The sequence below is a fragment of the Vidua macroura genome, chromosome 2 (genome assembly GCF_024509145.1).
Source record: "Vidua macroura isolate BioBank_ID:100142 chromosome 2, ASM2450914v1, whole genome shotgun sequence".
NCBI lineage: Eukaryota > Metazoa > Chordata > Aves > Passeriformes > Viduidae > Vidua > Vidua macroura.
In genome coordinates, this window is record NC_071572.1 from 56,579,283 (window position 1) to 56,601,682 (window position 22,400).

A 22,400-nucleotide genomic window follows, 5' to 3' on the forward strand; every position below is an offset into this window, starting at 1 on the left:
TTGTGTTTGGAACAACAAGGGGAAAGCTAAACTTCTGACACATTGTTAATCTGGGCCAGGGAGCAGTCAGGGGTCTGTGTAATAGGAGAGATGATCTAGCCAGTAATCTACCTAGAATTAAATAAACTTTGGGTTAGGAATTGGACACCTGGAGAGTATAGAAACATTAGGTGCTCCAAGGCCAACATGGTTAGGATGAAAGAAGGTGCTGGCAGAAACAAGGCTATGGTTACTATGTCCTCATCTGACATCCAAGGATTCAGCTGAATCAAGACGAGGGATGGAAACCAAATAGCTATCAGGGGGTTACACTGACTTGCGCAAACCTTGAAGATGAAAGACACTGCCAGGAAGGGAGAGTGGCTAGAAGACTCCTGAGATAGGAAAGGCACAACAGACTGTAGTGTTATGTTGTAGAATCAAAATTAAGTGTATCCATAATCTTCAACACATTTGGAGGTCTGTGATAGTCCTTGACAAACTTTGCAGGGTTCAGAATGAACTTGAGTATTTTGCTGGGCTGTTTCAAATAGTTTAGGTAACTCCTATTTTTCCACCTCCATATATTCATAACCAATTTATATTAATTTGTTGTTGCATTCAGTTAATGAGCCAATGACACAAGAATCACTATATCCATGTTGAAATTATTAAGCAATTAAAATCAGCTTCTCACAAAAACCCTGTTGAACCCTAAATCAGATGAAGGGTCTGCATCGACCGTACTTGCAGCCTAGGAAGGTTATTTTGCAGTTGAGCCAGAGAGCCCTGCACAAGAGAACAGCTCACTGGCAGCAGCCCACAGCCAGCAGCACAGCTTTTGCTTTTCCTTCTCTGGTTGTCTTCATTCCATAGGTAACAAAGACAGAAGATGAAAAGACCTGACTGTGTAGAGACAGGCAAAGAGTAATGAATTACCCTTCACTTTCAGATCAACAGCAAAGAGGAAAGAGAGCTCAGATTCAGCAACTGTGTATTTCTCCTAGCTCAGAAGATAACTCCTTAGGCATCATTCAGCTAAGATGAAACAAACAAAACAAACCCACAAAAAGCAGTTCTTCTAAATACCAACACAAGAAATAAAAAAATGTAGGGGTGAATACCCACAAGCAAGAACAGCTTCAGGGATAACTCACAGAGAATGAAGCCCTCTCTGAGAAATGGAATACAGAATAAAGACCAGAACAGCTGGAAGATAAATGCAATTTTTGCCCAAACATGAGAAGCTGAATTTGAGCCTGTACATGAGACTGATTCCTTGTTGAAAAACTTTTTTCTTTCCTAAATGGATGATTGAGATTTAGCAAATAAGTATTTAGACACCTATACTCTCAATCTATTGTCAATTAAGCCTATTTTTGTTATTCAGCAATTCCAGACATTTTCCTTGATCATTAAAGGATTATTGTCAGTTTCAGTGCTTGGGACCGTGGGTGGGAACTGACTGTGACCATCAGTTTATCATCCTACTGTAAAACTTTCATACCTTCTCTCTGTGAGTTCTCACGGGCAGCTCCTTGCAACACTGACTCCTTTCCTCTTCCTTCCACAAGGCCGGCTAACTCCTTCCTGTCCCTCACAGCACATACTAACCCTTACTGTCCCTTGCACGACTGCCTGACCCTTACGCCGCACAGCAGCACAGCCAACAAACACCAACTCTCCTCTCCACTAACTAACCCACTCTTTTATAATACTCATCCATATTGTCCACAGCTGTGACCTATTAAAGGCAAGGCTGTTCTTACTCTTTGGTAATTAGTACAACTGCAACTCCTCAGGGGCAAGATTGTCTTCAGCACTATCTCTATTCTCTTACAATCCATCCTCCCAAAGATTTCCATGATTCTGTTGCAAATGTGTAAAAATTTCCCTTCCTACACATAAAATGCCTTAGAGTCTGGAGACTTCTGGTGGTCTGTTGTGTAGGTACAGTTTCAGCTGAATTTCTACCACTACTGCTGCCATCCTTAGGTCCAGCATCCAACTGTAACAATTTCATCTCCAGATACCTTTTGGGAACACCCAGAGGGATTTTTTTAAGGTCAGTTGTTCTAAGGTCACTTGTTGTATTGCTTTCAGAGAAAGTTTACCTCTATCTTCAGACACAGGTTAGTAACTCCTTAGTCACTCCTGCAGGGCTAAAATCCAAGATATAGTTACCTTGTGCTTAATCATCTCCAGCTTTCACAAAGGCATCTTATCATAATTCTAACCAAACTAGAATAGTTATATAATCTTAGGCATCTCATGCTTCTCATTAGTTAATGATGTATCCCTAAATGGATAATCCATTTCAGGGCTAGTTATAGATATCACAGCAGGAAGATTTTTAATTTATCCACTGCTGTGAACACTCTCCCATATATTGCAGATTCCTGTATCCTTGCACCCACTTAAGGTCTCCCTTTCCCAGGAGCTGTTAGGCAGAACAAGAACTGCTGATATAATTGTTACGTAGGACAAGAGCTGCTGCTATTCTTGTCATCACACACTTATTATTCATTACTCTGGCCACTTTGATTGTATTTTAGTCCATATAAACTGGTTCTATTTCCTATTAACCACCAGAATAAGAAAAGTTTCAAGTTTGGGTTTTTTCCCCCACTCTAACAAAGGCCAGGGTGGAGGCAGGGTGGGGAGAAGAAGAAGGGGGAAAAAAGGGCACCTCTACCAAGTACATCTTCAAAGAAAATAACTCTGTTTTCACAAAATCACAGAATTACAGAGTAGTTGAGGTTGAAAGGGACCTCTGGAAGTCATTTGGCCCAACATCCGTACTCAATCAGGGCCACCTAGAGCTGGTTGCCCAGGACATGGTCCAGGAAGCTTTTGAATATCTCCAAGGATGGAGACTTCACAACTTCCCTGGAAAATCTGTGCTAGTGATCAGTCATCCTCATATTTCCAGACATTCAGAGGGAGTCTCCTGTGCTTCAATTTGTGCCCATTGCCTCTGGTTCTGTCACTGGGCACCACTGAAAAGAGCCTGGCCACATCCTGTTTGCATCCTCCCTGCAGGTATTTTGTACTCAGTGGCAAGATGCTCCTAAGCATTTTCTACTCCAGGCTCAACAGTCACAGCTCTCTCAGCTTTTCTTCATATGTGAGTTATCTCAGTCCCTTCATCAGTTTCTTTGCCCTTGCCTGCCCTCTCCCTATTACATCCACATTGGTACTGTACTTGGGAGCCACAGGAGAATGGAGCACTCCAGGTGTGGCCTCATTTGTGCTCAGGGAGGGGCAGGATCACCTCCCTTGACCTGCTGGCAGCCCAGGATACCATCAGCCACCTGTGCAACAAGGGCACACTGCTCTGCTGCAAATGATCAAACAAGGCCCTGCAGATTCCCCTTTCTTGACTATAACCCCTCTGAAGTCAAGGATTGTTTTATCCAAAGCTTTCCTCATCTAATGTGGAAAACTCTGAAACTAACTCTGAAAGTTAGTTCTTCTGGGCTGACTGCCTGTTTGTCAGTCAACAGAGCCATTCCGCTTTCCAAGACTCACACAATAGATTCATATCCTCTTTTCCATAACCCTAATTCCTTTCTGTCATCCCTGTGGGGAACAGACCTATAACAATTTCCTCCCCATCATCACCCCATTCTTAATAAATTTCTGAGTGATTCGACAAGAATACACTTTTCTCTTCTGTTGTTCCTCTGCTGTTCCACTCATTACTATTTGCCATAATTACATTCAATCTGTCCTCATTTCTCCATTAGAATTGGAAAACTTGACAAACTGGAAAATTATAGCTGGAAGAAAGCTAAGTCCTGCTGTACATCCAAAGGAAGAAAACAAACAAACAAACCAACCCAACAAAAATCCCCAAACAACCAGCAACAACACAGAGCTCCTGGCTTGCACCCAGTTCACTGACTCACAGTCACACTGGCTGAAACTGCAGGTCAGATCCACAGGTTACACCCTGAGGCTCTGCCCAGCCATGTCTAAGGACATGCTCAGCCAGCAGCTGTAGCAATAAAGAAGAGTAGATGGACTTGATCAGAGGTCAATCTTATCAGCTTCTGTATCAATTGGATGCTGTCTGTGTTAGTTCAGGAATGGCGATACTGGCAATGGACCTGGAATGGGAAGGCACGATCATGCAATTCTCCTTTCAGGCATGATGCTATAGCCTCAGTCTGTGGACAACTGCCAGTACATAGAAGGAGATGGCAAGAGCTGGTAGCTCTTGATAATCTAGCCCTGGAAAAAAATTCCCAGATAATGGGAAAACCAAAATATTTTTTTCCCCCTCCAAGGGAAGAAACCATATGTCACTCTCCTGATTCAACCCAGGACTGTCCTTTATACTCTTCTGGTACTGCCCCAAACACAGCTTGCAGGTTAAGAGTCCTTTCTTAGCACAGGTAAATCTGACAAGGCTCCATAAGAATCAGAGGGTTTTCACATGAATATGAAGTTTGCACATAGCAAAAGGGTTGGGAGAGGGAGAAGCAGAAGAAAAAAAGAAAGGATGGAAAGAAAGCAGTCCAAGCCCAGCAGCAGGGACCTTGACTCCACTCACAGACACTAAAGACGTATAATCCTCACTTTATTCATTTGAGAAAGTGAACCTCCCTCTCACACACAGACTTCACCCTATTTCTTTTTTCCTAGTGCTCTCAGAAACTTCTGCCTTTAGTAGTCATCATTGTTACAAGGCTCTTTAAATTGTAATGGCATCATCTCCCAGTTCTGGGGGACTTTTTGTTCACAGGATTTCCTGGGAATATCACTCCTATCTGATGAAATTCTTTGTACATTCTTTGTACATTCATGTATTTTATTTTCTATCAAATTAAACTCCAAATTTATTAATAATGTAATCTCTGTGTGTGTCACATTAGGAATTGGATCTTGACCTGCACATCTGCCACCCTAAACCCCATAGATATCAATGTTTATGTACCATTTTAACTAAGTTCCACAATTAGTGTCTTTTTTTTCACTGTCTCTGTGTACATATGACTCTTACATACAAAGGCCCTACAACAACATGATGCTGAAGCCACCAGCACAGGATGAATCCGAGTAGTTTCCAACCAGCGCTGCTGCATGAAGGAAACACAATGGTACATTTGGCAGCAGGGTGATCCAAATGAAACTGTACATCTCAATTTTCTGTTCTAACCACGGAACTCTGTATGCTGTATTCCCCAGACTAACAAGCATTGCCATGTGCTAGTTGCCCCGCTCCCCAAAGAATTGTGTTTCCAAAAAGAAATCAAATTATCTGCAAAGGCAGAACCCTGGTGAGAAAGAGAGGAGCTGGAGTTGAGCTTCATTTCTTAAGCATTGAAGTCGCTATGGATATTTTGAAGAGCAGAAAACGATACCTAAAGCTGAAAAGAGTATGCTGCCAGAGGTACTAATTAAATGTCTGGAAACTCATAGCAATTTGGATAGTCACATTAATATAATTGACTTAGCAAATCTTCTCTTAGGATTACTCAATTACATTTGCGTGACTTGATTCTAACTCCAAAATTTATTACATTATCTCCCTTCAAATGCAGACAAGAAAAGGCATATTAAACAAAAGGCAAGGTTTTCCCTGCAATATAAAAGAAAATTGGGACAGAGAAACAATTTTTATATGAAAACAAGAGAGACAATGGGAAAAGCAGAGCTTTGTAGTTGAATTTCATTCTATTTTATAAACCAATAAAAATACAGATTAATAGATTCCTTGTGCAATAAAAATGGAAATAGGACAAATATATTTCATCCTTGCAATCCATTTAACCAGAAACTTCTGCAATGTTCTGCAAGAAGTACCTTCTAACAACAGAAAGAGAAGGAATATAGAGAAAGGCAAAATTCTGTGTAACAGAAAACCTGCAAATTATCCAAACTATATCTGGTTAATAAAATTAATAATACCCAAGCAAAATAAACACACTTACAGTAAGACTTACTGCTCTATTACAAGAAAAGAGAACAATCTTAAATACAGGATTGAAAAAGCAACTAGCAATTACATTTGATTACACTTTCTTTAAATCACTTCACAAATAGAATCAGTGTTCAAAAAAAAAAAAACAAAAAAAACCACAAATGTTCTATGAAAATACTGACCACTCAAACTGACATCCCAACACAGTAGTATACACCTCAGCTGGACATAAAGACATTCTATCACATGTATTTATTCATGTGACACCATTTTGTCCATTACTTTCCCCTGCTACAGTCTTGCCTTTCACAATAAGGTAACTCACTTTAGGAGGGTAAACCACTCTGCAAAGCCAGTCAACCTCCACTGCTTTCTCTGAGCTTTCAGACTAACAAGTCCAGTGACACAAACATGGAGAGTGCAAAGCAGGAAATTCACAGAAATCTCTTTTAAGAGCTGCCTTGTGGCCATCCACCAGGACCTGCAACAGGAACAGCCAGGGAGTGTACAGCCCCCAAACACAACCCACTGTTGTGTTCCCATGGTAAGGGCTGTACTAACATCAGGAGTTACAAACTACCATGCACTTACATGGTCCCTGGCTGGACAGCCAATGACAACCACATTGCCAGAGTTGCTTTCACCTGGCAATTCACAGAACTCAGTTTAGAAGTTCAAGCGCTTCACTCAGTAACAACTTATGCTAAAACTTCCCTGTGAAAAGTCAAGGTCTTCTCTCCAAAATTTCACACCCTACAACAAATAAGCTCCATGTAGATGTTTTGAGGATTGTTTCTTTGTTGTCAGAATATCCAAAATTCTGGCTTGCACTATTAATTTTGTATCCCTTGCATAGGAGGCAGGGAGGAAGAAGAGATGGCCCTCAAGGTAGCCTTGTAGTTATGCTCTGTAGATCAGTGCTTCCAACTCATGTTTCCAAAGAAACTGTTAAATTTGCCACCTAAATCCAGGTCTGTTAATCAACAACAATCTGCTTATTAATGATGGCAAAGGATGCAAAATGTCCTTGAAATATAAGCCAATTTAAATAAGCAACTACTGTATTTTAACTGATGCAATGATGATAATGACTACTTTTAGATGAGCCCTAAATGACAGAATACACAAGGATTTGGGAGGAGCTTTCTCATACAGCAACAGACACAAACACACCAAGGCTACAGACTGAATCATGGGCATCCCTGGTTGAAACATAACACAATGCAATTTTAGCCAGTATGGACACAGGCATAACATACTGCATTTATTTAAAAAGGCAAATATAACTGAAATTGGAGATAAATCAAACTGATTTTTTTCATGTTTTTGTACCTTCCATTTCAAATAAGTTTTTTCTAGAAGTGAGATGCCTTTACAAAGCCATTACAGAAACAAGTCATCTGAGGCAAAAAGAAAATTGCAGCTGCCAGACATATTCCTTTCCATCGCTGTAAGTAGCATCTGCTTGAAATTATCCCTAATGAACAAGCTGTATTCCTAAATTTCTACGCAATCTGAGAAACTTCGATTTAGACATTTTTCATTTAGAACTGAAGGGATTCCGTTTGAAATATTGCCTGGATGCTTCTCAAAGTAATTACCAGAGAATAACAAAACTGTGAAGACGTGCTGAAAATCCAAGTAATCAACACAAGCACTTTGAAGAACACACATCAGAGACAGCAGCTTAGATATTCTCAACACAAATACTGCTGAAGAATTTGGATCAATTTTTTACTAACTTCAGAACGTCCATTAATTCCCCTTCACTCAAAGATGGAAAAGTGAAGCACATTGTGTTGAGAAGTTTGACGCAAAACCTATATATTTGGCTGACTGTAAGTGTTTTCTGTCCAAATGAACATGACTACCCCTTTCTTCTATCCCTCAAAACTAGATTGAGGAACATGGACTAGAATGCAGAACATTTTGTCAATTTTCCATGTATCTTGGGGGAAAAAAGAAAGGAAGTGCTTAATCTAAACCAACAAAATTCCTAATTTAAACATTCAAAAATAAATTCTCATACAGTGCTTCTCATCTGAGCAGTCATTGTGTAAGCAAAAGATCAGAGGTAAAATATTTCTGGTTTTATAAGCTTATATAGTGAATCTATCAACATTCATAATCAGTGACACCTTTTTACTGTGTTTTGAGCACAGCACAAGCAGAAAGGTAATTTCAAATGTTTTATTAGAACATATATTTTAAAAGTCAAAAAAGCAAGGAGAAGCCACAAAAGGACACTATAGGAAATTGGTGTAGTTTCATTTTGGGGTTTGGGGGGTTGATTGTTTCTTTGCTTCCTTTAGGAAAAAAGTTATCTTTTATCTGCTTATCTCTCTTGCACCATAGAAATGTGAGCTTTGCAGTAATCAAGATCAACACATAAATTCCATGAGCTTCCTGTCATTCAAGTTGACCTCTCTTAAGCTGAGAAGTGAAAGAGCCATTCAGATCTCCTTTCAGAATTTTTTACTATATGGACAAGAAAATTTCTAATCCATATTTCTGTATATCCTGGACAACCCCAAATTTCAGCTACCTTTAATAGATCTAAGCCTGAAATTTAGGGTTATCAGCAGGAAGAGAAATCTTATACCCTAGGAAGAAGAAAATTATCCTATATATCATAGTGAACATCAGAATTACCCAAACAGAGTATAAGAGAAGCCACAATTCAAAACCAAAGGTATGAAACCAGAGCATAATCAATGTTAAAACTGATGCTAGAACCCATGATCCCTAGTAAATGTTATTTCTGAAAGCAAAGGTTTTATTGTCATGTAAGAAGTGATGATTTCAACAATGTATTTGCAGAGTTCATAAACCATTTTTGAGACAGATGTTTACTTGCAATTGTGACATTCTTTTTTTGGTATGTTTTTTCTATCACAACATATAGCCTAATACTGTAGTTTTCCTTCACTATGAAAAAAAAAAAGTCCTTAGGACTTACAGGTATTCAAAAGGAATTGTCTGTGTTGCAGAATAGCACAAAACCTTGTCTTCCCACAGGGCAGAGGCACTCACCACCTGGGACTGGGTATCTCCTAATACGCCCTGAAGCTGGTGAGGCAGCCTGTTTCAACTATCACCCAACACACTCTCAAGAGCAGACTCAGGTGCTGATATGACAGAGGACACAGATATATGTCACAAGGACACAAATAAAAATCACTCTGCTTTGGCTGCGCTGGTACAGTCATAGTGTTTATACTACCCCAATTTGTTTCCATAAGGGAAAGGGAATGACTCTTGAAATTATGATAAGACTTTGCAGTAAGAGGATTTCTACCAATGTAACTACTCAGGAAGGAAAAGGTTATTAGGCAGAGAATATATTCAATGTCATCCAGGCTCATGTTTATCTGTGCTACAATATTCATAAGGAACTATGTTCTAGAAATAGCTCTTCTTTTGAAAGGTAAGCAGCACTAGGCTCCAAGTTGTGCATTTCTCCAACAATGTAAGTATTAAATGACAGCTCTTAGGTGAATGAACAATGATCTTAATCAAATGTGCCCAATGAGCCATAGCATTATAATTTGATCTTGTTCATTTCATATTACGTGGCATTAGATAAACTGGAAGTAATTTTTGAACTTGCCAAGCACAGCTGAGGTCTCTCCTTCATAACTCCTTCAATTAAACACATATAGATGTTGACTTTCAGACAGTATTTTGGGTTATTTCTCTTCACAGCATATCATAGCTCACAATAAATGAACACATAGTATAAACCTCTATGCAAAGTAAAGTTTTAAATATGCTAACAACTTTCATATTTGGAACACTCAAATAAGCAGCTGGAGGAACTGGACTAAAAAATGTTCAATAAATGTAGGCTCTTAAAAGTCTATTCTCACATAAATCCTCAGGTAATGCTTTAATTCTGCAGGCCACAGGCAAATATAGAGTAAGAGATGTACTTAAAGTGATGTGGTAAGCTAATAAAAAAATTATATATTCCAATATTTGAGATTACCCTGTGACCAGCACAGTCTATTCCAAGTTTTACAGGATAAACAGATATATATGTTACAGTGCCTGCTAGTAACTGCTGGCAATAAAACATACCCATCGAGAGCAAATCCTGGAGGAAACAAGCATTTATTTTTCTTTAAATGGGTGCTTCAGGATATGCTTACCCTCATGATTTGTACAGTTTCAACTCTCTTTGGAGGCAGTTTGGAGCTCCCTGTTCCTCAGGTCCCACTGCTGGGAATAGACAAATTAGCCCAGCTTCTCTGCTGCCAAGTCAATGCTCATCAGACTTTGTTAAACTTGTGCCCAAGGCTACCCCTGGTCCTGACATTGTCCAAGACACTCATTTCTATTCCACATTGGAAACAAAAGTAGCTAGCTGAGAGATTTTATTCTGACAGCACTAGAGTACTTTGCTTCTGGGTCCTACCATATCGTATTACATATCCCCATCAGTGGATGTCTTCCCTGCCCTACTTCAAAACATTCCAAAGAGTATATTTAGGACTTAAAAGTTGCTTCATACTGACAACATCAACAGAATAAGTAACCTCTTCTACCCTAGGCTCAGTTGCTACTGTCCAAGTTTGTGTATTAGGTCTGCTCACTCTTTCAAGGTGGAATTTAACCACCACTCAGGTCAACACCTCATCAAGAAACATCAGCAGATTGACACAGAACTCCAATATTTGCCAGCAGAGCACCGTTTTGTTCTGTTGAGTGACAGTCACCTGGCATACATGCAGCATGAGTCAAAGTACTTTAGAAACATGTCAGAGCAAATTCACAGTAGCAGCAAGATCAGCCAGGCTTAGAGACTGAACAATACAAGTAATTCTTTCCATCACAATTACACCCTTATCTTTCCTTACTTTGAATTATTTTTAAAATAGCCTGGGTTTGGATACTCCTAATATTTTACAAGAAGACAAGACATTTTAAGATAGGAAAAAAAGAGTCACAGAAACTATAATTAGAATAGAAAATAGCACATGATACACTGTAGTAACAGGTAACCGCTGCCACAGAGTCTTACTGCAGATCTGCCATACTGAGCAAAGGTTTCACTTGCCTTCTGTAGCACAGATTATTACGGACTGAGCCCCAACTACTTGATTACCTCTTGCTAGAACATCAACTAAGCTTTGTCCTACCTATGTTCCTTTGCGATCTCTGGTCACTGAGTGCTGATATGCTACATGTCTGCAGAAAGACAACAAACCTACTGGCCTGGATGCCACTAACAACAGCAGTACCACAGGGGACTGCCCTGTGGGGGATCTGTCCCTTTCAACATCTTTATCAGTGACTTGAAAGAGGCAGTGAAGTGGTTGCTGTTAAAGTTTGCAAAATACCAAACTGAAGACAGGCTGAGAGAACAAAATAATATGCTCAAAGACAGGTCTATTTGGGTGGACCTAGACAGACTGGAGGAATGGGCTGACAGGAATCTCATTAAACAAAGAACAAATAAAAGGTCCAATACCTGGCAAGGAGGAACCCCTTTCAATTGTACAGGCTGGGGAGGACTCTGTGAAAAAAAGACCTATGCATATTGGTAGACACTAAGTTGAACATGAGCCAATGGTATCTCTGGCAGCAAGGGAGGCCAATACTATTCTGAGCTGTACCAAGAGGAGCACAGACAGTAGATAAAGGATATCATCCTCCTTTACTCAGGTCTCATTAGACCCCACTAGAATATCGTATACAATTTTGGGTTTGAAAATACAAGGAAGACATCTAGTGGAGGGCTACTGCAGTGGTCAGAGCAGGGGACTGTTCAGCTAGAGAAGACAGCGGTTGGGGGACCTACTCCCAATAGGGAGATATATCAGGATAGAGTCAGGCTTTCCACAGCAGTGCACAGCAGGAGGACAAAAGACAACCACCAGATACTAAAGTAGGACAGATTTGTGTATGTAAATGAAAGACTCTTTCCCCTGAGGACAGCAAGTCAAACATTGGAGCAGATTGCACAGAAAGCTGTGCCTCCATGTGCCTGAATGTTTCCGAGGCCTGACTGGATGAAGTCCTGATCAATGAGCAGTGAGCCCTATTTGATCTTATAGATGGCATGGTTCTGAGTGGGAGGTTGACCTAGAAGTGCATTTCCTGAGGTCCCATCTATTCTGCTGTAACACCACAGAGTCTTTTTCCCTGCCCACTAGAAGGGCACACAAGACTATAAGTTTAAAGAATTAATCAATTCAGTGAAGATATATACAAGTGAATAGAAATTGCTGCACACATTTTAAGCATGAAGGACCATGTGAATCACAGAACCTTCTGCGACAATGTGCTACCACATTGCAAATGGCTATTGAGCATGATTCACAGAATATTGTTCTTCCACACCGTCATTCAGCACAGTTCAGGAAAAATACCTCAAGGGTCAGATAAGAGCTCTCATCATGTGAAGGTCAACAGTGACACAAGCACAAGTGTGTATAATTGAATATTTTTAGGCTATAATTAGAAGACTTTTAGCCTTCTGGGGAATTAAATTCTGGAACAATTTGGTAATAGAAGTAATAGGGAATTAGAGCTAAGTGCTTTCAAGAGCTAAGGAACTTTATCAAAGGGATAAGTTAATCAATGTCCATAAAAAAAATTAACAAAGACCACATATGCAAAGGACTCAGGAGAGTGCTATTTGCTATGCTGAAAATGTATCTGGATAAAAGTCTAAATCCTATGTGATCAAAGTGAAAATTGCCTTAAAAATACGATATTAAAATGCTAAGTAGCAGTGATAAGCAGCCTTTGATGAAAGGATCTGAGACAAAAGTACACAATAGTATTACTCCTGCCCAGTCCATCCCAAAGCAGAATATTTTCCCTGTGAAATAGTAGATTTTTTTTCATTAAAAAAACAACATACAAAATCAAAACCAAGCATCATTAGTATTCTGTACTACATTAGGCTAAATTTGTAGGTGTTATGTTACTTAGGGAAAAGTAAAAAAAAAATGCAGTGGTTAACGGCTTACAGATTGCAGAGCAGAAAAGGCCCAAGTGAACATTGTGGCCCAAACACTTCAGACACACATTTTCTTGAGAGACACATAGACTCTACGGGATCTTGTTACCTAAACAGACCATAACTGCACATAACAAAGAAACAATGTGACTCATCAGTCATTTATGTTTTCTCTACTGCAGGTGGTAGAGAAATTACAGGAGGAGACGTCAAGGATTTGCTCAGATGAGCACATAAATTCAGTTATACAGATTGGCTGGCCTTCAGCATAAGACCCACACCTCGTCCAAAAGAGACTACATGGTCTGCCCTTACTAAAAGAGTGGTCTCCAGTTGTATCAAGGGACAATAATATATAGCTACTGCTATCTCTTACCACCAATGAAAAGAGAAAATTAATACCCTAGTGGCAGAGTGGTTTTATTGGCCTACTAGAAAGCAACAGTATCTCACCTGCAAGTCAGGCAAAGCGTTAAAGACCTTCTTAACACCTGCCTCAAAAGAATCACATTACCGCAAAACAGGGAAGTCAAAAAAAGGTGGTGATATGGATGACAAATTCAACGCATCTTAAATCTGAAGTTCTTTCTATAAATATTGTACATTCTGCCAATCAGTATATGCGTTTCAAGATGCTAAGTAATTTTCAGCACATGGCAAACTCTATTTGGAAAAAATTCTTACCATATCATAATTTAAAGTTATTTTTCCATCTGTCCAGACCTTGTTCCAGTGTGCACAAGTACACTTTGCAATACATTATGCATAAATGATACAACATTCACCTTCTACACCTATTTAACCACAGTGTCACAGCTTCTTTCACATCTTCTAGGGTACAGCATCTCACATTAAGTTTGGAGGAACTCACACACCAACATCAGTATCTTAACTTCTCTATCAATATTCATCTGATACTCCCAATCATTGCCTGGCTTCTTGCAAAGTGCTGTGAGAAAGCCAAAGTGCCAGGGGCAATGAAAACCAGGTTCCTGATAGGATATAGAGACTGAAATACAGGAATAAATTGTTTTCAAATACAATTATTCTATATAGGAATTGTTCAGATCTTCATTATTTTGGAAAAGATTGCCCAATTCCACGTACACAGAGCATAAAGGTTCTTGGCTGATATTAATGGCAAGTTTTCACATTTCACAACTCTTGCAATTTTCTGTTTCTTTCTAAAGACGCAATAGGCATCAGCTTCTTGTTTTAAACTCAGTCCATTTCAGTAAGTTTATGTAGAGCTGTAAGAATTTATTTTCTTTTTGAAAATGAGAGCTCAAAGTTAACGCAACTAAGCAAAATGGAGCAGCACAACTGAATTCTACTGTCATTTCTGCAGCTGGAGTACACTGAAACTGAGTTGTGGCTCCTACTTGTGATGAAAGTCAATATAACATGTCTCATCTTTGCCATGTACAAAGTTAATTCGAGTTTTGATAATCACTTTAATGTAATAAATTGAAATAAAAACCACACTTAGTACCTGGCCATCAAGAATATCTGTTACTGGGAGCATTTGATCACAAGACTGATATGGCAAGAACAGTGAAATGTTAGAGCAGATCACCTGTCTTATCCCATGAATTACACTGGGCTAAAATATTTTTTAGTTAGCAGACTGGGGGAAAAAATTAAAAATATCAATTTTGAAGAAAGCTATTTTGCATTCAAATAATACATGGAATATAGGCTTTGTATATGCTATTCTAGTCCGCCAGTGAAAAAAACCCCCACGGTTTCCTTCATGACCTATCAAAATGATAAGTATTCCTTCTTTATTCCACTTTTCACTTTTATTATTATTGTAAACAAGTTCCTTTGCAAAATAGCTACAGAAAAATATTCAGCACAAATACAGTTAGATTGAGACTTAAATCTGTGTATAGTCAATTTAGATTATAGCCGTTTTAGCAGAGGCACAGCCATTCATCAAATGACTAACAAAATATGCCTGGGATTATTTTGACTATAAAACAAATATAAAATATTATTTATTTTCTTTAACCTTTGCAGTTTAGAAATACATGGAATAAATGCAAAGCATTCAAGATCCCATGACAAACTAAACTGTCTGAAAATTATCTTTTGCACAAAATATCTTCTGCACAAAACTTACCTAGGCATTCATTTTATGACAGAAATAGTCAAGTTGCATGAAAAATTGCAAGGCACTATGAAATGATTCGAAGCAGCTGCCATCATTTTTTAGACAATCTATAGTTCTCTGTTGGTCTTATACACCTAATCATTTGCCTCCCCACAGTTCCTGTTTATTTGAATACATGTAAGATTTTTTTTCAATATATACTAGATTTTGGTTTCACTCATAACATCATAATTTCCAAGACATAATTATGTCCATCAACAGCCCATGTGCTTGCATGGAAACTGACTTTTTATGGCCTCTCAATCTTGTGGGAAAATTAAGTATTAATATAATTTCTGTTCCATTATTTTGAATCATTCTCAGAACAAAATTGCAATTTAAAGCCAGAACAGGCCAACATAAAGCAAGTGATATGAAATAAATGCTGAAAATAAGAGTAATTATGAGTTTTTACAATTGTTTTTAAAGATAGCACCAGAAAGCTTTTCACATGCATACCATGCTATGAGAAGGTCAGTGCCAGGAGTACCTTCCATGGTTTAGCTGCTCTCCTACAGTAAGTCACTCAAAAACATCCCATAAAGACAAAAACCCCTATAGAATACACCAATAGTTGTATAGCAAACCGAAAACTAAACTGAACTTAATTGTGCAATTGGTCATTCATTATTCAGGCTTACACTACTTTCAAGAAAGTTACAGCATTTTACTAGAGTTGGATCAAGTCATGTGATGAAAAGACAGCTGAAATAGAATTGTTCTTCAAGAATGCACCTATAGAGAATCACTCCAAATGAAATATTCCTGTGTCGGCATAAAAGCACTGGACATTTTTCTGTATGAAGCTCCTTCCAACCATAATGCTAAAAAGGGACTGTACACCCCACACTACCAGATTATTTCAGCTACCAACATTCATTAGCTACTTTGGCTGTTTGAGAATTTTCTTGCAAATATCCCCTCAGATTTACCTCAAGCTAAATCTTCATTTATCTAATGTCAAATAAGTCTTACGGATAAGATTTGTCTTTCCTGTGATATCAACATTTTGCATCCCAATGAAAATATGTGTTGTTAATACTGCCTTGGAAAGCCCAACAAGTTTCATCTGCATAAGGCTCAAGCCAAGAGATTCTGCAGAGAAAATTCCAGCAGTGTTTCTTGGAAAAGTGACCTTGACAAGCGATCCTTAAAATGCTTTGCACAGCTGCTGCTGAAGACTTAAAAAGAAAGTACCTGCTAGTGACAAAAAGCTATACTAAAATATACATGTGACTATCTATCAGAAGATGTTAGACCAAGGAAGAATTTTAAATGCAAACATGACAATTTCAATCAGATTTTAATACAAAATTCTGAAAACCTGTAAGATAAGACCACATAATTTCCACTTTTTGTTTCAAAATTATTTTATCTCTCAAGAATATAAAGGAAAAAAAATCTTAGTCAATGATAGTATTACCAACTTGGCATAAAGCTTTTAGAATAATTTAAACAAGAAATTCTGATTTTTTTTTGCATTCAGTAAAGATGTCATACACAAGTTCAAGGCAAGAAAAACACTTCATTTGAATTGCATTCCTAATTTCAACACAGAAATTCTCAAAATCTCTATCTATAATCCTAGCAAAGGAAGCCATGAACCAGGGATCTACTGGTTCACAGGTCAAGAAGCACAGGTTGGTTCATGTCCACCTTGCAAAGGGCAAAATTTCTCTGTGACAGCTTTGTCTTAGCAACAGCTAGCCAAGAACACTCCAATACAGAGCCACAAATCAAGCTAGTAAATAAATAGTGTGCATGACCAGGATGCAGTGCTCCTTATCACCTTTTTCCCTTTAACCACACAGATGTGGCCACACCAAGTTCAGGAGCTTGCTTTTGCTGTTGCTTTTGCTGAACTGGAAGTTAACTTTCACATCAGTTTTGAGGACCGATCTAGACACAGTAATTTCTTCTGAACACAAAAGTTAAATAAATTAATGTTGTTCTTGTGCATGCAAACTTTACTACACTATGACTGGCAAATTATTGTATTATTTATTTTGTTGGACTATGCAAATCAAGAATTTAATTTATATACCTACCTAGTTTATTGTCATATTGTTTCCAGATACAAAAATCAATAAGCATGAAAATATGAATTTTTGCTTTTCAAAACAGGTTGATGCAATAAGTTTTTAACTATTCAAACAACAGTTCTTTAGATCCTGAAAGGCAGAACTTTCAGCATACATTATTTCAATTGAAGCCAAAGCAGAAAAAAATCATTAAACATACAAAGCCTACATGACTTTTCAAGAAGACTCTGGAGCTTGTTGCTTAGTCTGGCTTTCTAGATTCACAGCCTCAGTAAAAAGACCAGGAAATGGTCTTTACTCTTTCACAAAGAAAAATAACATTGTCAAGGATAATTCATTTGCCTACAGTTGCAAATACATGCCATAATCTCAGAATGCCACAGCCGATAGAGAGGAATGCTGCTTTGTATTTGTAGAGTCTTAAAATCTCTTAACTAGGCATTTTTTTTTAAAGTTCACTAAATAAGACTGTAGTTTTCTTTATTTTATGATTTAGTTCACAGCAAGAATGAAAGCTCAAAAGAACATAGAAGTTATTTTAATTTTAGAAATTGCTTTGGTACACTGACTGTAGGGCTTGTTTAATGCAAAGGAAAGTCAAAACAGCTTTTTAAAACAATGCTATGGCTGCATTTCTTAATGAAGCTGAACAGCTGCTGTCAGTGGTCTTAGCAATAATATTGGAAGTAAAGTATCCAACATGCAATGTATTAGATTTATTTATTTATTTGCTGGTACAATTTAGCAGAACTGACCAGGCTGTTTCCTACTATTTGGAAAGTGGTTTCTAATGTAAATCAAACACACTTCATAAAACTGGTTGTGTATTAATTGATAGTGAGAAACTTTAACATTGTACAGCTCATGTTTAAAACTTCCAAAATTCTTTAGAATTATTAGTAAGGTTCATCATAATTATGAAGAAGTTGCTTAGGATCCATTAAGACAGCAAAACATTTGGTTGCTTACTATTCTGCAAAAATTTATGTGATTGGTAAGATCTGACTGCATTCAGACAATAATCCACATTCTGTACTGTAGATACATTCAATTACATCCTCAATATAAAACTTCTTATCATCCAAATAAGGTTCTATTCAAACAGTTTTGTATGAGCACTCAGAGAGAAATTTAGCAGAATTAACGGTACAATTTATACCATCAATACATCTCTCAGGTATAATTCTATCTTTACAAAACTACCTCAAAACACATGTGCTATTTCAGTCTTAAATGGTCAGCATAAAGCTTAGAAGGGATTTGCATGTTACCTAGATTTTGAGTGCTTCTCAACTAAAGAAACAATGACATTTCAACTATTTGCCATAATCACATAAGATTCAAAGATACAGCTTAGAATGAAAGTTAGACATAAAATTCTTTCAAACATCGATGTCAATTGAAAAAATTCTAGTAATATGAAGCAATGAAAGCATAGTTTAAAACTACAAGAAAGTTAGTACATACTATCCAATAGCTCACACGTGTGCATTTATACACATATTTATGCTTAACATACCGATGTGCATCTTTCAGTATTTTTTGTTTAAATGACTTTTCTGTACCTTTTAGAACTGCTTCTATTTCTTTAATATAAATATTCCTATAAAGAAAATATTTACCTCTAATTATTTAGAAACTGACTATTGAAACTGATTATTTTTTTTCTTTCTCCCGTTTGACCCTCTGATCACAGATCATGAAAAACACAATAAGCAAATCTATAATCTGTCTTTCAGCAAATTTGGAAAATAAACACAAAAAACATAGTCAAAAGCCTATTCAGAATTGTACTGTACAATTAGCTGAAATTTTTTTAACACGTTTCACTAATACTAACCAAAAATCTAAATTAAATGCCCAACCCCGTCAGCTTTTGAGAAAATGTGTTTTAATTTTACTTTAGTAGAAGCAATATTAGAAGTAAAATCAGTTCAAAATTAAGAAAAAATCATGATACATTATTATGTTAACTAACAATGGAGGCTCAGTAAAAAGAATACAAGGCAAAGAATAGAATAGTGCATTGTGGTTTTATTGATGGTAGCAATGACAATTTGCCTCTTTCATATGTAAAAAGTATCCAGCTTCATTTAACTAAGAACTTTAAAAAAGTCTTTTGTGGTGTCAGGTCCAAATTCCTTCTGCTCACATGAGCGTTCTTTGTTCCATCCTGCTTCTTGGAAAACCCCAGAATTTCTTCTAGAAGAAGTGTTCAGCAAGTTGGGAGCTGCCAGTGAATTCCCCCCGACTCCAAGAAGGTTTCTAAATGAAAAAACTAAAATACAACAGATAAGAACAAAAAGTATTGGCACTCAAGAAACCATAAGTACCCCCATCCCTGAGCTCTGTGCAACATAGGTTTCACCATCACTTTGTTTTCTTCCTCTAAAAGAATGACTATCTGCTGTTCAGTACTTACAGAGACACAATTCTTTAAAAGAATAAATCAGAAGGCTGCACTTCAGTGTAATAAATATGATCAGTCTGCTACAAAGAACACTTTCTGGTAAAGACTTCTCTCTCACAAAACCACAATTTCTCCATTGTTAAGGACTTCAATACAGATTTTATAGCAAATGTGACAAGGTGTTGATTAGTTCTGTCATGGAGTAAAGGAAGACCCAAAAAGCATATAAAGACCAAGCAATTACAGGTACACACTCATAGGTTCTTTCAATCTCCTCCAAAAGGTCTGACCCTTCAAAACACTCATTTCTGATTATTTGCTCCACTTTAATTTCATACTATAAACATATTCTATATAGAAAATGTAACCTCAGGATGTATTTTTATTATTGTTAGATTCTAATTCTTGTATCTTGACTCTCTAGGAGGAGTATCTTATTTAACAGACCTGTTAAACCTAGTATTTGACTCATACCCACATAAAATTCCCTCTGACTGACTTTAACTGCTGACTTAGTGCTCTCTACCTCACACTGATAGATATTAATAAATGATAATGTCTAGGTCAACTGCAATCACAGTGAGGTACTGACTATGCCATACTTCTACTTTATCTATCTGTCTTCATAAAAATCACCAGGTCAAGACTTCCTGCAAGTCTGCAATTTTTGTCCATCTTTTTTAGAAGCCCCCTTTTCAAATACTGAAATACTGCAATGAGATCCCTTTAGACACTTCTCTTCCCCAGACTGAACAGCTCCATTGATCCAAATTCCACTTTTAAAAAACAATTCAGAATTTTAAAATCTTGAACCTTTTTCCTCTTAAGACTCCTTGCAGTACAAAGATTTTGAACCGATTATTTGTTAATACTAATTCCAGATGTGCATGCCCAAATTCAACACGTGAATGAGTGTGCTGAACACTAACGCAGGAAGCAGTACAGCCTCATTTCTGCATTGCTGCACCACTGCAATACTAAGTCCTCCTTGTCAAGTGACATACAGGTAGATCTAAAAGATTCTGTATATTAATTGATACTTTGACTATATGGACCTCATGCTTCATCTTTGATACATCCCTATCATACCCAATACAAATATGGCCAGTGAACTCCAGTTTTAGTATTGCTTAAGTTGCCTTTGAGAACAAGATACCTTGGAATTTTAAATGTTACAAACTACAACATTAAAATTATATGGAATTTACCGATTTATAACACAAAATAATCATCATCAATGGTTTTCCATCTCTTCAGGAAAAAGACATTAAGTTAGTTAACATGATAGAGAGATACTCCCTTTCAGTAAGTAAAGGTGGCATAATAAGTAAACTTGTCAATAAATGATCTGTTGAAGAGGTAAAGCATCCTGCAGTGGAAAGTTGTGGTAAAATTATGTCTCACTGGATCCCTTAAAACTTCCCCAATAAATACTGTTTTTATTTAACAGGTTATTAAAAACTTGAAATAAGAACAGTATGCCATGCTCTCAAAAGATCTAAGAAATTAAAAGGAGACAGAATCCATATAGAAATCCACTTCTAGCGACATTTAATATTCCTCAACTTTTACGTGTCAAGACATTAAAGCTATGTTGTTGTACAAGTGCAGGTAAACTGAAAACAATTTAGAAAAGGACTGTGTTTGATTTTCTGCCTCCATTTAAAACCAGTGAAGAACTGAGTACACCAACCACTTATTTTTGGCAAAGCCCAATAGAAAGGAAAAGCTGTGAAGGCTTATTTTCTGCGCCAGGTAAGTTTTGATACCAGATCTGCTGTCCATTTAAATCAGGATCCCATTATAATCTTTAAAATAAAGTATAGGAACACCTGCAAGGAAAAATCATCTGTGCCTTAGAAAGGTTGCTCCTTATCTGCCAACAAGTAACTTGTTCTTGAGATACAGGAGTTACTGCCACTTTCTCTGGTGCCTCATAGCTGACCAAAGCTAAGAAGAGTTTTCCAGATTTATACTGTAAAATTAGAGAAATAACAAAAATATTACCTAAGAAACAAAAAAATTCCCTGGCTTTGACTGCTGTGTACACTTCACACCTCTTATTCAACTGATCACCCTGACACTGCTCAGGGCCAACTGTGCTGGTTAAAACTCTGCTCAATGCATATCCCAGAATAATTTCTGCATGAATTGTCTCAGGACATGTTTATTATTAGTGACTGATACAAGTACTTAAAATAGAAATTCAAATTATATTGGTAAAAATAGAACAATTATCACCTCTCTTACATTGCTACTACTGCCATAAATGAAAAATACATTTTAACATATACTCTAAAAAGTAGAATCATATGTTACTGCATGTCAGAAATATCAAAAAGTACAGAGATAAGCTTCAGGTGTTAAGCCAACAAAACATGGAGGACTGGAGTAATGAAAAGAACAAAAAAGAGATTGGTAAAAACAAATTGGCTAGTAAAAAAAATCAGATTCAAGATAAAGACACACTGTAGGTGTACATCAAATATTATGTGACTTATCAAAGCTTTCTTTAGTCAGGACAGACTTTTGACCATCTTTTGAAAATTAAAGATTTAGAAGATCAATCAAGCAGGAGAGCTTATGAGATTTGTTCAGTGAAATTAAGTAACTGTTTAATCTGGCTGACCTTTTTAAATGTACTAATGTATGTAGCAGGTGTCTTTTCTAAGGATGATACATAATCCCTTAATTTCTGTTAATTAATAAGGTATAGGTGCAAGTATATCCTCAAGATTCAGAGTATCATAAATATTCTTTGTCTGTGCATCTCCCTATTTAATGGTGAACTCACAGATTTTATATTTCTCCTTCTCATGCAAGCAAAAAAACAGAAAGGATATTTATTCACACAAATGGCTTATAAAAAGTAGAATATGGGACCTTGGACAGAGCTAGACAGTCCTGAGTTCAGC

General features: G+C 37.3%; 1 protein-coding gene across 3 annotated transcripts in view; it reads right to left on the reverse strand.

Annotated features, from left to right (window-relative positions):
* Nucleotides 1–19,091: 19,091 nt before the first annotated feature.
* TDRD3 (tudor domain containing 3) overlaps nucleotides 19,092–22,400 on the reverse strand; it is a 90,503-nt gene continuing 87,194 nt past the window's right edge. For all 3 annotated transcript variants that reach the window (XM_053969982.1, XM_053969983.1, XM_053969981.1), the window contains one exon: nucleotides 19,092–19,353. The gene's annotated coding sequence lies outside the window, so the exon portion shown is untranslated. The remainder of the gene's footprint in view (nucleotides 19,354–22,400) is intronic.